The sequence below is a fragment of the Hibiscus syriacus genome, unplaced genomic scaffold (assembly GCF_006381635.1).
Source record: "Hibiscus syriacus cultivar Baekdansim isolate YM2019G1 unplaced genomic scaffold, ASM638163v2 tig00110293_pilon, whole genome shotgun sequence".
Lineage (NCBI taxonomy): Eukaryota > Viridiplantae > Streptophyta > Magnoliopsida > Malvales > Malvaceae > Hibiscus > Hibiscus syriacus.
Window position 1 is genome coordinate 306,279 of NW_024062665.1, and position 16,846 is coordinate 323,124.

At 34.3% G+C, this 16,846-nt stretch overlaps 2 pseudogenes; one reads left to right on the top strand and one right to left on the bottom strand.

The window, feature by feature from the left end:
- Nucleotides 1–997: 997 nt before the first annotated feature.
- Nucleotides 998–2,775, bottom strand: LOC120116293 (annotated as a pseudogene).
- A 13,058-nt stretch (nt 2,776–15,833) lies between these two features.
- On the top strand, nt 15,834–16,846 carry LOC120116302 (annotated as a pseudogene).

Consider the following 16,846-nt stretch of genomic DNA (forward strand, 5'->3'; position numbering starts at 1 on the left):
AATACATTTGTATGAATTGAATAGAGGGTTGCAGTTTGGCTTGATATTTAGGCTTATAACATCTATGGAGCAATGGGAAATCAATACCAATTTAATGTTGAATCTGAAACTGGACATAATTCAACAACATAGGCTCTGCAATTCCCCAGTATCCAATAGAACTCAATCTGTTGGACATAGTATGTCGTTCTAAAATCATATAAGCATACTGTTATTCCCATGATATCATAATTCATGTAAGCATATAAATCATATAGAAAAAAATATTGATTTTACAAAAGAAAAAAAGTTTGAAGATTTAAGGACTCAAATGCATTTTTCATTTTGCTTGAAACTTTATATATAGCTGGAGAAACAAGAACCAACTTGTAACTCCACAGTGATAGCAAGGCCCTTGCTTGCCCATGACTTTTGGGCTTTTAAAAGCAATGTCAAACCTCTTTCCATGAATCCAAACCTGAGGGATCAATCCTTTTGAAAAGGGATCAGTTCTTTTCATTCCAGTAGCCGGGGATCGATTTTTTCCCCAAAGAGATCGTTCCCTCTTTTTTTGGAAAATTGCAGATTTCAGCATGAACATGCATGATTAAGTTGCAATCCAACACCTAATTGTTTACTTAATTAATGAACATACATGAACATACTTCAACCATCACATCACATGCTTCATAACATCAATTTAACATTTCAACATGCTTTGATCATCAAAATTCTAATTATACTATTTTAGTTGCTTTTTAATAACTTCTATAGTCATGTTTGACATTTTAGGCTTCTTATCTATTCTAACAAGTTAAACATACCAAATTCATGATATGACTTGTCCAAATCAACCGAAACACCAAACATCAAAATTTGACCAATCAAGATTTATAACAAGGTTTACTCTTCCTAATAGGAAAAAATCACTCACCTTGCATCAATCAGTTAAACAGTCATTTTGACTCATCATTGCAGAGCTACAAGTTAGTTAATCCACAATCTTATAAACCATTAATAGCCACACAAAAACATATACAAAGCCAGGACACAGGTTTAACGGCGAAGTTTCAGGTTCAGAGCAACAACAGGGAAAGGCAAGTTTGCAGAAATTTAATAGCAGGGAGACAGCAGTAATACATTAAAACTCCTCCTTTTAAAATCAAAGAAGAAGAAGCTGAAATAAAAGGCAAACCTAATCTCCACTTGCACAGCCTTTGCATCCACAATGAACGCATTCAATAACCTTTTCTTCCCTCAAGTGCTTTGGAACACGGCAGACACAAGTTGTAGCGAAGTTGTGATCCCTTGGTTTCATGCAAGGTAAGCAACACAAACGTTCATATCCCGGCTGCAATAAATAAAACACAGAAACAATAAAAAGCTGCCACAACAAGAAGAAATTTAAAACTCGAAAAGACCAAGCACAGGAGAGAAGAAAACAAAGGGACTACACAAATGTGTCTGATATATGAATGTATGTAATGCACATATATATGTCCATCTATACATAAGCTCGCATTCAACGCATAAAATGATCTCTGAGATTTCAAACAGAAAAACCAACCCTTGATATGAAATAAATAATTGATCAATATTCAAATACTACAATTCAATGAAATGCTAGATGGATTTGCTTAACAGTACTAGAAATTTGAACTAGTATTTGATATGAAACATTGAAACCCTAAACCGATTTGTCTAATTATTTGTGACCCCATCAGTTCCAGAAAAAGAATGAAATGAAATATTCCCAAAACATATGTTAATATCTGTTTGTTTGCTCAACAATAAAATACACTCGCATACAATATCCATGTAATTCCCATATAAGAAGATGGTGCATAGATAAAATGACAAACCTTCTTCCATTTTGCAATAAGATTGCGGTCAGCATATCCTTGGTCCAAGCAGAACTCATACAATTCCTTGGATATTTCCTTCCTGTGGTGGTAAAGGTCGAAATATAGCGGCTCTTCTGATGGGCAATTTTGAAAATGGGCCACAACGTCTCACATTTTCTCTTACCATCATGAGGATCATTCTCAGCTATCCCATTAGTTAACAAATTAGTTTATAACAATGATGATAAGAGTTTCGATAATCAAAGTAGAACACATACATGATGCAGAAAAACTCTACCTTCTCTCATCTTTGCTTGTAGCTCACGAAGCGTTGGCTCAATCAATTCCCATCCTTCTGGATATTTTACACTGTTCGTCTTCACCTTCGGCATTTTCTACCTATCAACACCACAGAAGCTTAATTAACTTCTATAGTAAGAAGATATTACTGAGAATTTCGCAATTCCTAAGGTTATAAACAAGGAATTAAAGTTCACACAGGAATCTGAAAATCTATATGATAATGAAAACAAGAACAAAAAAATGAAACATTAGCTAAACTAACAGAATTACACTAAAAACAAAACCAAAGAAATTACCAAAAAAATAAATGAACAGTAACTCGAAAACATTTTACACAAATAAAACAGCAGTAGCCTTACAAACGAAATTAAAACGGAATCCAAATACTTAAATAGAAACCAACAACAATTCATATGTTAATAAACCTCGAGTTAATCAATACAATAAAAAAAACTCATTGGTTAGTACTTACGATTGATAGCTTTGACGATGAGCCCAAAGTGAGATCTTTCTACGATGAGAGGCTGAGAGTTCCGACTATGAAAGGCTCACAAAAGCTAAGAAACGGAAGATGAAACGATGGGTATTAGTTTTCTAAACGTGTGACATACTGAGTGAGGTTTTATGCGCTGAGTGCAAAGAATTAGGGTTTGGGTTTTAGGCATTTGATCTTTTATTCTTTTTTCTTATCTATTTTTTATTTAATTTTTATTTTGTATTTAATTTTAATAATGTTAATTGGGTTTGGGTTGAGTTGTTTTTAGTTTTAGTTCAGTCTTGGATAATTAATTTGGGCTATGGATTAATATTATTGGTTTAGGTTTAAATATATAGATATTTTTTAAAAGTAATCCATAAACTTATCAATATCTGAAGATTCAGTCCCTCTACTTTTATTTGCATAAAACTTGTCCCTCTATTTTTTTAAAGGTTTAATGATCAGTGTTCGAATTATACTTTTTGCTTATTTTAGGTGTCTAAAGTATTTTCGTTTGAACTAAATGTCTAACGTTTCCGGTATTATTGACATGTGTTGTGTTTTATATTTTAAAATTATTTAAAATTTTAAAAATATTTTTTAAAAATAAAATTTTTCTAAAATATGAGAAAAAACTCGAATTCCTAAAAAAATTTCAATCTCCTTACTGACATTGCTGACCATTTCTGCTACTATCGTCAAACATCCACCCACTCGTCATCGTCTATTATTGACCGGTCATCACCATTATCATCATTTTAAACTCCTAAATTTTTAAATCTTTAAATTTTTAAATATTCAAAACTATAACCCTAATCAATAACCATCGTCGGTCGCTTGCATACATTGCGCCGCCACTTGAAATTGAATGTAACTTTGGGGGAATCCACCAAAATCTCGCATAAATTGATTGTGGATTTTGGTGGCCGAAATTCTCATAAGCAGTTAGGAACTAAATTAAATATTATTAATTTTAGGAAAATTTAAAGATTTAAGTTTAGCAATTTAAGGGTTTATAATAACGATAAAGTAATGGTCGGCCAGCAGATGGACAACAACATATGAGTGACAGCTCGATGACAACAGCGATGATTGAAAATGACCGACATTAATATGGGTTTCTAAATTAGGGATTTGGGGGGTATTATTACATTTAAAAAAACAATTTTTAAAAGTAATAATTTTTTAAATATTTTTAAATAAATTTAAAAAATATAAACATAATATAGGTTAGATAATAATTTTTTTAATGACCATTACAATATAGACACTTAAAATAATAATGTTGAACATATTTTAGACACTTAAATTGAACAAAATATAGTTTAGATACTTATGTTTTTATTAAGCATTTTAAATTGTTCGTTTCCAGTCCTTTGAATAACTTCCTTGATTAACTCCGCCCAAATATTTATGAAAAATGTATTTAATAAGTAATCACAAATACAGTAAAAAAAAGATTTATATAAAAATCTAGCTATTTTATGGTCAATTTTCAAGTAGTGATTTTTAGTTGTGTTATTCATGCATTCAACATAAAATTACAAATGAAAAATGAAAAAAATAATAATATCAAAAAGAAAGTTCATTTACTTTTTTATTTAATAACTGAATTTTTTTATTACTCCTATTTTATTTACTGTATTTAAAAAATTAATTTAATTATACATTAAACTTTTTAGCCATTCTAATGTTTTTTACTTTAACTTTGTGAGTGATGATATGGTATCTTCCACCACCCATTTGCATTTTATCCACTCATTTGTCTTCATTCTCCACCGCCCATTCGCTGCTCACCAAACTCACAGCCATCCTGTCTCATTTCGACTTCAACGACTATGGTCGTTATTCTCCACTACACTTCACTTCACTCCTCCACACAAACCTGCACTTTACTCTGTACCTTTGCTTCTCGTAATTGACGTTTGTTCTTTTGGGTTCTTCTCTTTTATTTGAAGGAAAATGGCGGGAGATTCTTCAAAGAAATTTCAGAAGCAAAAACCTGATGTAAGGAAACTGAAGCTCAATCAAACATCCAAGAAATAGTTCAAAACGAGGAAGGATTCCAACGACGCCGTTACGTCTGAGGCTGTAACTTTGCAGCTTGAAGATGATTCCCCGACTTCATTAAAGGTGGAGGGGGAGTTCCTTGAGCAAATATGAACGTGATGAGATTCGAGCAGAGGTCGATGTGGAATTTGATGCAGATGAGCATTAAATACAACATGGTATTCCAAAACGACAATTGTGTATGGGGTAGAAACAGTTTCATATCATCTTCATCACATAGAAGCTGATCTAACTCGAGCCATACTAATTCACGCCTACAAAAACAAGATAGTTCAATAAATGATTCAAAACAACATTCGACGAGATCGATCCGGTCAAAATTTGATCAACACTTGAATCAAATGGACTCGATCGGACTCGGTTCGAATTTTTAACGAGTTGAAATGAACAAGTTGATACTAAACTTAAAAAGTTTGCTAACTACTCTAAAAAATAATATATTCAAATTTTAATTTTTTAAATTAAATTATTAATAATATTAATATTTATATGTTACTTTTAAAAAATATAATATAAGGTTTTCATGTATCTAAGGTTCGAGTTCGAATCGAGCTTCAATTTTTGATTTCAAGTGGAGCTTCAAAATTTTGAGCTTGTGAGCTTTCGAGTCGAGTCAAGTTTTAATTTTTTATTTCGAGTTCGAGTCAAACTTGACAATTTTAAGCTCATTAGTTTTCGAATCGAGTCAAGCTTAGTTTTTTGAGCCGAATCGAGCTTAATTAGTTTTAAAGTTTTTGAATTAAATCGAGCTGAGCAATATTCGAGCTCGACTCGACTTGTTTACAATCCTAATAAGTGAAGGATACTTTTGTATTGGATCAAATTTAGGGTGGAAAAATTAGTTGGATCCGATTTACTTAGAGAGATCGAAGAAAATATTCAATTAACTTGAGATATATTGAAAATAGCTTTCCATCAACATAAATCTTATACAGATTTAAAGCTGGGAACATTGAGTTTATAATGGGAGGTTAAGTCTTTTTTTTAATGCGTCACATTGGAAGAAAGTATTCTACTTTAAACGCAAAACTTGATCTGCAATTTATTGAGTCGTATGAGGTGTTTGAAAGGATTGAACTACTGGCTTACTGATTAACGTTGTTACTCAAGACAAACCGCATCCATATAATTCGTTTTATGTATCAATGATGAGGAGATATCACTCAGACCATTTATATATTATTCCAGTTGAACCGAATCGCCTAGACAATGTCTAACTTAGAAGAATGCACTGAACTTTCATGATTTTCGATAATGATATAAGTCTTACAATGTCTAATTCAGGTGAGTTAGCAAAATTTTGAGTAGCCCAATACTTTGAACATCCCCCCCATATGATTAAGGGTTCTACAAACTGAAAAGTTGCTTATCTTTATGTCTTAGTGAACTTATAATTGTCGAGATAAAGTCATAGTTAAGTAGAAATAAAATACACTTCGATATTAATTTAGATAATGAGTGGTTTGCCTGCTCATTATGATGTTCATTAACAAAGCTGATTAATTAAGAGTATAAAAGCATTAATAAAGTGAGGACATTTCTATTGTATTCTTCATTAAGTGAACTAAGATTGGAAGATTAACTAATTAGAAGTTTGTGTTTCCTTTGGTTTTGTAGCTAAGTATTCTTCATTGTAATCTATTAAGCATTGCTTTGTTGTTTTTGTCCACTTTATCCTCTTAAGTTTCAAAGAAATATAAGCAGCCATGAATTGAAAAGGAATTGCATTCTGAAAAATCGAGACATAGGTATGATAAGAAGTTTTATATTGCCAGATGACTCCCTCAAAGGTGTTATTTTAGATGCCTTTTGACTTAAGAAATTGCTTAGACTTGGGTAGTTTAGGTGTATATATTCATGGTTGTCATCACATTTCATTACATATTTCTAATAACGCGAGTCTTCAGTGTTTTCATGGTTGTCGGATGCTAAGAAATATGTAGAGATACTAGTGCTTTGAATCATCTGAGTACTACCTCTCGTTCTGCCATTCTTCGCCCACACTGGTTCATAGATTTCATCAATTCTTATTATCCTTTTTCCTTCAATTCATTGGCGTGACATTGATTGTGTGCTTATTTCTCTATTATTTCCTATCACAATGTTCATCATTTCATTCTATCATTGTTATTGACTTAGTGCAGTAGTTGTTCTTAATAGGGTAACTTAGTCATCGTGAGATTAATACTCGACACTTCTTTTGTTTGATAACCACGTGTATGCTTGTACTTTAATGCATTGACATTACACATCATCGACTAACGTAAGCAACAGATCCACATATATCTTTTTCTGAAGATTTTTAACTCCAATCACAAGTCCCTTCTTTATTTTCTCAAGAACAACAAAGAATAAACTTCAAAGAAAAAGGAGAAAGTTGCAGGAAAAATTTCGACGAATTAATGACAAAAGAAAAAATCGAATTAGGGATTTTTGCCCTAACCTTCCCCTTAAATAGCCAAAGGTTAATTCGCCCAACGGTCATAACCTGCGCCTCCACTCCACGACAATAACAGAGCAACACACGTACAACCTCTCATCCGTTTAAAGTCAATTATAACTTTGGTTCTCGAGGAAAGATTCCTCTAAGTAAATGACTTTGTAACAAGTTTAAGTCAAGTGACTTTATGATATTCCTTCGATCAAGGAGACAAGGGTTATCCATCCTTCGGATATCCTCTGTAAATTACATTTTTGTAGGTAATCCTTTACGGAACGAGGCTTCTAAAATCCCTAAAAGCCTTCGAAATTTCATATCCTCTTAACTGTTACAGTCACTTGACGTGATCATTGTCAATCGATTTCATCAACTAAAGCTTGTATATGATGGTTAGGTCTACTCAACTTGTCGACGTAAAAATAACCATCATTACCTTTGTCTAACACCTACACTAAACGCACACGTATATAAATTGCCACAGAAAACGAAAAAGGGATCTCTCTCCCTCGTTATCTAAGTCCAAGACTATTGTTCATAATCTTTTTTAGCTTATTTATCTTCCCTTCTATATCTGTAGAACCATCGATCGGGACTCTCCACCCAAATCAAAAGGGGTGAACCGTCAATAGTCGCCAGAACCACAATTTTCCCATTACTAGTGATCATTTTATAACTTTTAAAAAGTTAAGAGCCAAAATAATTATTTGAGCACAGTTTAGTGATCTTTAATATATTTTACCATAAAAATTGCTTCACAGTATATCGCATCACTAGCTTTTGATATATATATGAGTTAATTGCACAAGATGTCCCTAAACTATGACATTATTTTTAATTGATCTCTAAACATTAAAATATTTTATATCAATCCTTAAATTATAACCTTCATTCCAAAATTAGTCCATGAACTTTAAAATATTCTATATCAGTATTTAAACTATCAATATCATTCTATTTTGATCCTTTTGTTAATGTGTCATTACTTCTACTCGTTAAAAATTTTAATATATTTTTGAAGGTCTTGAGAATTGAACACATGGCCTAAAATATTCTTAGAACCTTTAAAAATAGATTAATATTTGAGAAGGTTACGGGTTCAATGCATAGGACCTTCAATTATTTTTTATTAAATCACATATTTAATTCTCAAGACCTTTTTCGATCAATAGAGTTAGCAACATTTTAATGAAAGATCAAAATAAAAATGATAATAACAGTTTGAGGATTGATATAAAATATCTTACAGTTTAGGAATCGATTTAAAGTATGGTCATAGTTTGGGATCTCTTGTACAATACTTCTATATAGAATAAATATATGGATGATGCTGCGTGTTGTTCACTTCATTCGAATAAACCACTTGAATTTTTTTCACAAACAGAAGAGAAAAAGAGAGATCGAGTTAAATCACACACAAAAAATGACGCCTTATGTTGTTTCCACATGCATTATTCTTTCATTATTTATCTATTTAATGTGAATAAGCTTTAAAAAATAGTCTCTTTTAAATAATAATAAGAATATGATGGTGGAATCTCTCTCAGGGTTTGTGTGATGGACATGTCTATAGCCGCCCAATCATGTTATGTAATGAAAGTGATTCTTTGTAATAACGAAAGGATCAAAATAAAGTGATTCTTTGTAAACCATTGATTTCCACTCCCAAATCACTATCACATTTAGCCCTTACCTAATTGGTAATACTAATAAATTTATTAATTTTGATAGCCAAGCTTTTCTCCGTTTTCCTTTGTCTTCACTCATCTTGTAATCAACTTTTGTGTATTCGAGAAAAAGTATTGAATATATAGAGACAATTAAAATCCACTTGCAACTTTTAGTTTTATACTTTTTTTAGGATCGTTGGATGAGGAGAAATCAAAGACTGAGGTTAACTTGTTATTTTTTTTCCAGATAATATCTTTAAATTTCTTATTATTAACATCAACCTTTGATTTCCCTTATCCAACGATCCTAAAAAAGTGTAAAACTAAAAAGTTTTACACTATGTAATTGGATCATGCCCTATATATATATAGTATGGAGTGATTATAGTATAGTACATGTTCATAATTTTTCTTGATTTTTGATAATGCATGCACACCCTGCGCCGTAACTGTTCAAATTCATAATCTCAAGGAAAAACAATATTTTTTTTAGTCACTGAGACTACTCAATGGGTTCAAAAGTATTGAACATATTAATTTTGAATGGAATACATTGGTAATATATAATAAGGTTAAATGTTTGAATTATAATGCATTTTTAAAAATATTTTATAATAAATTATATGAATTAGTGGATAAATAAATTAAATATTAATATTAATATTATAAAAATAAATTATATTTAAAATATAATGTCTTATCATTTATTAAATGTGTCCGCTACTGATATATCAAATGTAAATTCTTAACATTTTCCTCCATCAAGTTAAAGTGTAACACACATATTCCATCTCGTTCAACTACGAAGAAAAAGATATACAAAGAATTTTTGTATTCATTTAGATAATCATTAATAGAAATTTTATTAATTGAAATTTATCTTTCAAATTAAATGGATAATTCGATCCATGGAGATGATAACGTAATAGAAATTTATCTTTCAAATTAAATGAAAGGAAGAAATCAATTCATAAAGATGATAATGTTGTCAGTACAATCTTTTTTAGTCGTTGATAGTATATATATCTTGCAAATACAAATTCTTAAACTTAAGATCTTAACAGAAAACAATACTTTATTAGTAGTGGTTATCTTAAAAGAGACCACTTGATGGATTCTGTTAATTATCTATTTTATTAATAATACTTATCTTAAAACTTTATTTATGCTTAACTCATTTAAAAAAATATGTTGTTAATATATGCATGTCTATTTTAAAAGATAATTCTGAATCTATCACTGTATGTGTTGTGGAAAAGTCAAACAAGTTATGCAATTGATTTAGGTGCACATGCAATTGTTCAATTGCTTTCGGTGGCAGCATTAATTTTGTCAAAATTAGGTGCACCAATGGTTGAAAATTAAATTGGCAAAATACAAACTTTAATCATTAAAATTTATGGTATTTACAAGACTAAGTCCTTAAGATTTAGCTATAAATACCCTATCCCATTTAGCTTCAAAATCATCCCAAAACATTCTAGCTTTCTTCCAATACTAGAGAGATTTTAGAGAGTTTCTTGAGAGTTGTTTTCTCCTTTTTATCTAGAGAGAATTATCATTGTTTTCTCCTTGGTAGATCGAGAGAGGTTGTAATTCCTATTTTCTCATAGTGAAATTCTTCTACCGTTGCCCGTGGTTTTTATCCTAAATTTTTAGGGGTTTTCCACGTAAATTTTGTGTCTCTTTTACCTTCATTTTTATTTTCTCAAATTATCAGTTGCGATTTTGCTCTATCCGATAGCCGTCTTCCGCAACAATTGGTATCCGAGCTAGATTTGAGTGTGTAATATCTGCTTATTGTCTTTGTGGTTGCCACCAAAAGGTGGATCCTCCAACATAAGAAAATAAGAAGTTATTACCCATTCTTTGAAGGTTCCAGAGAACTATTCACGATAGTGAAATAGTGGGAGCTATCCGTAAAAGAAGCTATGGCAACGAAATTTGATATTGAAAAATTCAATGGGAGAAATTTCTCATTATGGAAATTGAAGATGAAGACCATCCTAAGGAAAGACGGGTGTCTAGCGGCTATCAATGAAAGACAGGTGGATTTCGCAGATGACATCAAATGGAACGAGATGGACGGGAATGCTATGGCAAACTTTCATCTAGCATTAGCAGATGAAGTATTGTCAAGCATCGAGGAGAAGAAGACAACTAAGGAGATATGAGATCATCTTACCAAATTGTACGAGGCCACATCGCTGCACAATAAAATTTTCCTTAAGAGGAAATTGTACACTCTCTGTATGTCAGAATCTACTTCAGTGACGGAGCACTTAAATACACTGAACACCTTATTTTCTCATCTTACATCCTTAAGCTGTAAAATAGGAGAACAAGAACGTGCTGAACTTCTACTTCAAAGTCTATCGGATTCATATGATCAACTCATCATCAACTTGACAAACAGTAATGTCACCAGTCTAGTCTTCGATGACGTTGCAGCTGCTGTTCTACAAGAAGAAAATCGGCGCAAGAACAAGTAAGACAAACAAGTAAATCTGCAACAAGCAGAAGCGTTGACAACGATGAGAGGGAGATCAATAGAACGTGGCCAAAGCAGCAGTCACAAACATGGTAGATCGAAGTCGAGAAGCAAGAAGAATTTAAAGTGTTACAACTGTGGAAAGAAGGGTCACTTGAAGAAGGATTGTTGGAGTCTAAATAAAAACTCCAATCCACAAGGCAATACCGCAAACACTTCAGATGATGGAGATGCTCTATGCTGTGAAGCGTCAACCACCGTGGAAGGAAGAAAACGATTTGCAGATATATGGCTCATTGATTCGGGAGCAACATATCACATGACCTCAAGAAGAGAATGGTTCAATCATTATGAACCTATCTCAGGAGGATCTGTGTATAGTTGCAATGATCATGCCTTAGAGATCGTTGGCGTGGGAATCATCAAATTGAAGATGTATGATGGAACAATTAAAGTTGTTCGAGATGTGCGGCACGTGAAAGGTCTGAAGAAAAATTTATTATCCTATGGATTGTTGGATAATAATGCTAGCAAGATTAAAACACAGAAAGGAATCATGAAGGTGTTCCGTGGAGTGCTTGTGGTGCTGAAAGGTGAAAAGATAGCTGCAAACTTGTACATGCTGAAGGGAGAGACATTGCTAGAAGCAGAAGCCTCTGTTTCCTCATGTAGTTCAGATTCTGCAATGCTATGGCATAAGAAACTTGGACACATGTCAAAACAAGGAATGAAAGTCCTTATGGAGCAAAAGCTACTTCCAGGCTTAACAAATGTACCACTTACTTTATGTGAGCATTGCATAACAAGTAAGCAGCACCGATTGAAATTCAACACATCAAATTCTAGAGGCAAAAGTGTTCTAGAACTGGTTCACTCTGACGTATGGCAAGCACCAGTTACATCCCTAGGCGGAGCAAAATATTTTGTCTCATTTATTGATGACTACTCCAGGAGATGTTGGGTGTACCCTATTAAGAAGAAGTCCGATGTGTTTTCAACTTTCAAAAACTTCAAAGCGCGGGTGGAACTTGATTCTGGAAATAAAATCAAGTGTTTCAGAACAGATAATGGAGGAGAATACACAAGTGAAGAATTTAATGACTTTTGCATGAAAGAAGGCATCAAAAGACAGTTCACAGTGGCGAACACTCCTCAACAAAATGGAGTGACAGAGAGGATGAACAGAACCTTGTTAGAAAGAACAAGAGCAATATTAAGGGATGCAGGCCTAGAAAAATCATTCTTGGCAGAAGCAGTCAATACCACCTGTTATTTGGTGAATCGAGCTCCATCAACTGCAATAGAGCTGAAGACACCAATTGAGATGTGGACTGGTAAACCAGTTGATTATTCAAACCTCCATGTATTTGGAAGTATTGTGTACGTGATGTACAACGCCCAAGAAATTTCAAAGCTGGATCCAAAATCCAGGAAATGCAAATTCTTGGGGTATGCTGATGGAGTAAAAGGGTATCACTTGTGGGATCCCACTGCCCGCAAAGTGATCATTAGCATGGATGTTATCTTTGTAGAAGATAAACTACAAAGAAAAGAAGACGATGATAGCGCTGGAAAGTCAGAGACTACTTAGATACATGTGGAAAAAGAGTTTGAAGAAGGAGATTCTTCTGAAGCAGAACCAGCACATGATGAACAAGAACCAGAGAGTTCTGAAGCTCCAACAACTCGTCAATCAGATCGTGCGAGAAGACGTCCCAATTGGCACTCAGATTATGTTATAGAAGGTAATATTGCATACTGCCTTTTAACAGAGGACGGTGAGCCATCAACATACCAGGAGGCAATAAACAACTCAGATGCTTCACTGTGGATGATGGCGATGCAAGAAGAAATCGAAGCCCTCCATAAAAATAATACATGGGACCTTGTGCCACTACCACAAGGAAGGAAGCCAATTGGTAACAAATGGGTTTTCAAAATCAAGAGAAATGGTGACGATCAAGTGGAGAGGTATCGTACAAGACTGGTGGTCAAAGGATATGCTCAGAAAGAAGGTATTGATTTCAATGAAATTTTTTCTCCTGTGGTTCGACTAACAATAGTTCGAGTAGTCTTGGCAATGTGTGCTACATTGAATTTACATTTGGAACAGCTAGATGTTAAAACAGCTTTTCTTCATGGAAATCTTGAAGAAGAGATTTATATGCTCCAGCCTGAAGGTTTTGAAGAAGACGAAAAGAAGAACTTGGTTTGCAAGTTGAACAAATCTCTTACGGTCTAAAGCAGGCGCCGATGTGTTGGTATAAGAGATTTGATTCCTTCATTATGTGCCTTGGATACAACAGACTTAATGCAGACCCATGTGCTTATTTCAAGAGGTCTGGTGATAACGATTTTGTTATATTGCTGTTGTATGTGGATGACATGTTGGTTGCAGACCCAACAAAGATCATATTGAAGAATTGAAGGCACAACTGGCTAGGGAATTTGAAATGAAGGACTTGGGATCAGCAAACAAGACTCTAGGGATGCAAATTCACCGAGACAGAAGTAATTGGAAGATTTGACTTTCACAAAAGAATTACTTGAAGAAAATCTTGTCACGATTCAACATGCAAGATTGTAAGCCAATTTCTACCCATCTTCCTATTAACTTCAAATTATCCTCCAGTATGAGTCCTAGCAGCGAAGAAGAGATGATGGAGATGTCTCGAGTACCGTATGCATCAGCGGTGGGAAGTTTGATGTTCGCTATGATATGCACAAGACCAGACATTGCACAAGCAGTGGGAGTGGTTAGTCGGTACATGGCGAATCCAGGAAAAGAGCATTGGAATATTGTAAAGAGGATCCTAAGATACATCAAAGGGACCTCAAATGTTGCATTATATTACGGAGGATCAAACTTACTAATCAATGGGTTTGTAGATTCTGACTATGCAGGGGATTTGGATAAAAGCAAGTCTACTACAGGATATGTGTTCAAAGTTGCTGGTGGAGCTGTAAGCTGGGTTTCAAAATTGCAGTCAGTTGTGGCTACGTCCACAACAGAGGCAGAATATGTAGCAGCTACACAAGCCAGTAAAGAAGCAATTTGGTTGAAGATGCTATTGGAGGAGCTTGGGCACAATCAAGAGTATGTCTCTCTGTTTTGTGACAGTCAAAGCGCCTTGCATGTAGCAAGGAATCCAGCATTTCATTCAAGGACTAAGCACATACGAGTTCAGTACCATTTCATTCGTGAAAAGGTGGAAGAAGTAACGGTAGATATGCAGAAGATCCATACCAAAGACAACATAGCAGATTTCATGACGAAGGCGATCAACGCTGATAAATTTACCTGGTGTCGATCCTCTTGTGGTCTGTCAGAGACGTAAGCAACATGATGATACAAGGTAGAAAGAAAAGTGTGAAGATATGATTGTTCCAATCAAATCTTCAAGTGGGAGATTGTGGAAAAGTCAAACAAGTTATGCAATTGATTTAGGTGCACATGCAATTGTTCAATTGCTTTCGGTGGCAGCACTAATTTTGTCAAAATTAGGTGCACCAATGGTTGAAAATTAAATGGGCAAAATACAAACTTTAATCATTAAAATTTATGGTATTTACAAGATTAAATCCTTAAGATTTAGCTATAAATACCCTATCTCATTTAGCTTCAAAATCATCCCAAAGCATTCTAGCTTTCTTCCAATACTAGAGAGATTTTAGAGAGTTTCTTGAGAGTTGTTTTCTCCTTTTTATTTAGAGAGAATTATCATTGTTTTCTCAGATCGAGAGAGGTTGTAATTCCTATTTTCTCATAGTGAAATTCTTCTACCGTTGCCCGTGGTTTTTACCCTAAATTTTTAGGGGTTTTCCACGTAAATTTTGTGTCTCTTTTATCTTCATTTTTATTTTCTCAAATTATCAGTTGTGATTTTGTCTATCCGATAGACGTCTTCCGCAACATGTGTGAATATTACAAAAAAAATAAATTAGAAAATCCTAGACCATTATCATCAAACACGGTGCTATCCTAATATAAATTAAGCTTAGGTAAAAGCAGTAGAAGGAATGAAGAAATAGAGACGTTGGATCATCTGGAGCACACTGGAGATGAGTTTGAGGAGTAATGGTGTCCAGCTCTATTTCGATTGTATTCTTCTCCATTTGTCATTATTTTGCCTTCCAAGATCTGCGACGTTCGGAAGAAAAGCATCGATTCCAATACATGATTCCATATATATATTTTTACTAGAATATCGTGTACCCTACCCAGGAAGATCAACTGTGGGTTCAAAGTAAATCGATAATCAATTTCATTTGTTTCTAAAGATGTTTTATTTAACAGATAAGGGAAACCAATGGAGGGGTTTTCAAGGTGGCGTAGGAGGGTTCCCCCATTGGGACTTGATTCCATAGGGCACCATCCTACAAATACCCCTTCCTCCCATATTCCACCGTCAACCCATTTCCCCTTCTCCAAAGGCAAAGCAAAGCAAAGCAGTGGTCTCTTTGCAGACCTCTGTTGGATGCTGTTGCTTTTCTCTTGGCCTAAGCTTCATCTTCACTTGTTAAACCTTTTTTTCATTACTTCATCTGTCCACTTAGCAAGATGTCCGATATATGGAGCTCGATCATATCACAAAACGCCGATGATGATGAGTCTTCAAAGTCGGTTCCAGTTCCCTATATTCACCCTCTTGTCAAAAGATCAGCCAGCTCTTTAAGTGTAAAAAGCCTCGAAATTTGCACCGAGAGCCTCGGTTCCGAAACTGGCTCCGATGGCTTCTCTTCCTACCCTCCATCAGAAACAGGTGACATGCATGAAGACGATCACAGAGAGAAAGATCAACAACTTTGTTTTGATCATGGCGTAGAACCCAGAATTGTTAAACATTATAACTATGATATTGTTGGCAAGAAATCATTTCCTCCCCCAATTCCTTCCCTTTCAAGCAAAGATGGATCATCTCTTCGCATAAAGACTCATCGACACAACGGTATATTGGTTCTTGAAGCTGTTTCCTTTCCTTCACAGAACAACTTCGTTGCTCAACGCAAAAACGGTCGCCTTGTCCTCACTTTTTCTAGTACCGAAGAAGATGAAGTAGGAGAGTTCGAAGAAGAGCATGAGAGCTTTGGAGAAGAAGATAAAGAAAGTGAAATGAACCCTTGTTGTGAGATGGAGGAGGCAATGAATGTGCTTAGGTTAGCTGTAATAATGAACAAGCCCATATGCTTAACAAATAGGAACCCTACATGGCCAAAAAATTTTGATGACATGGTTAAACTTGAAACGGAAGATAAAGTTGAGGCAACCATCATCTCACCACCACTAGGACAGGTTCTGCCGCCGCGTATGTCCAGTAGACTGATACCGTCATCTCCGCTATCAACGGCAGCAGCTACATCATTCATGCTTACAAGTACTATTGGAGGAAACCCAATCAACCTATGTCAAAGGCAGCAATCATTTCCAATAATTATCAACAACAATTGCTAGTGATGGTTCCTTTGTCAAAAGGATGCAAAGAGCCTAAGAGGTGTCTTCTCTTTTGGGAGCCTTATGGCATTGCCATTTCTTGATGATCAAAATAAGTCCCCCAAAACAGATCCAAATGCGTG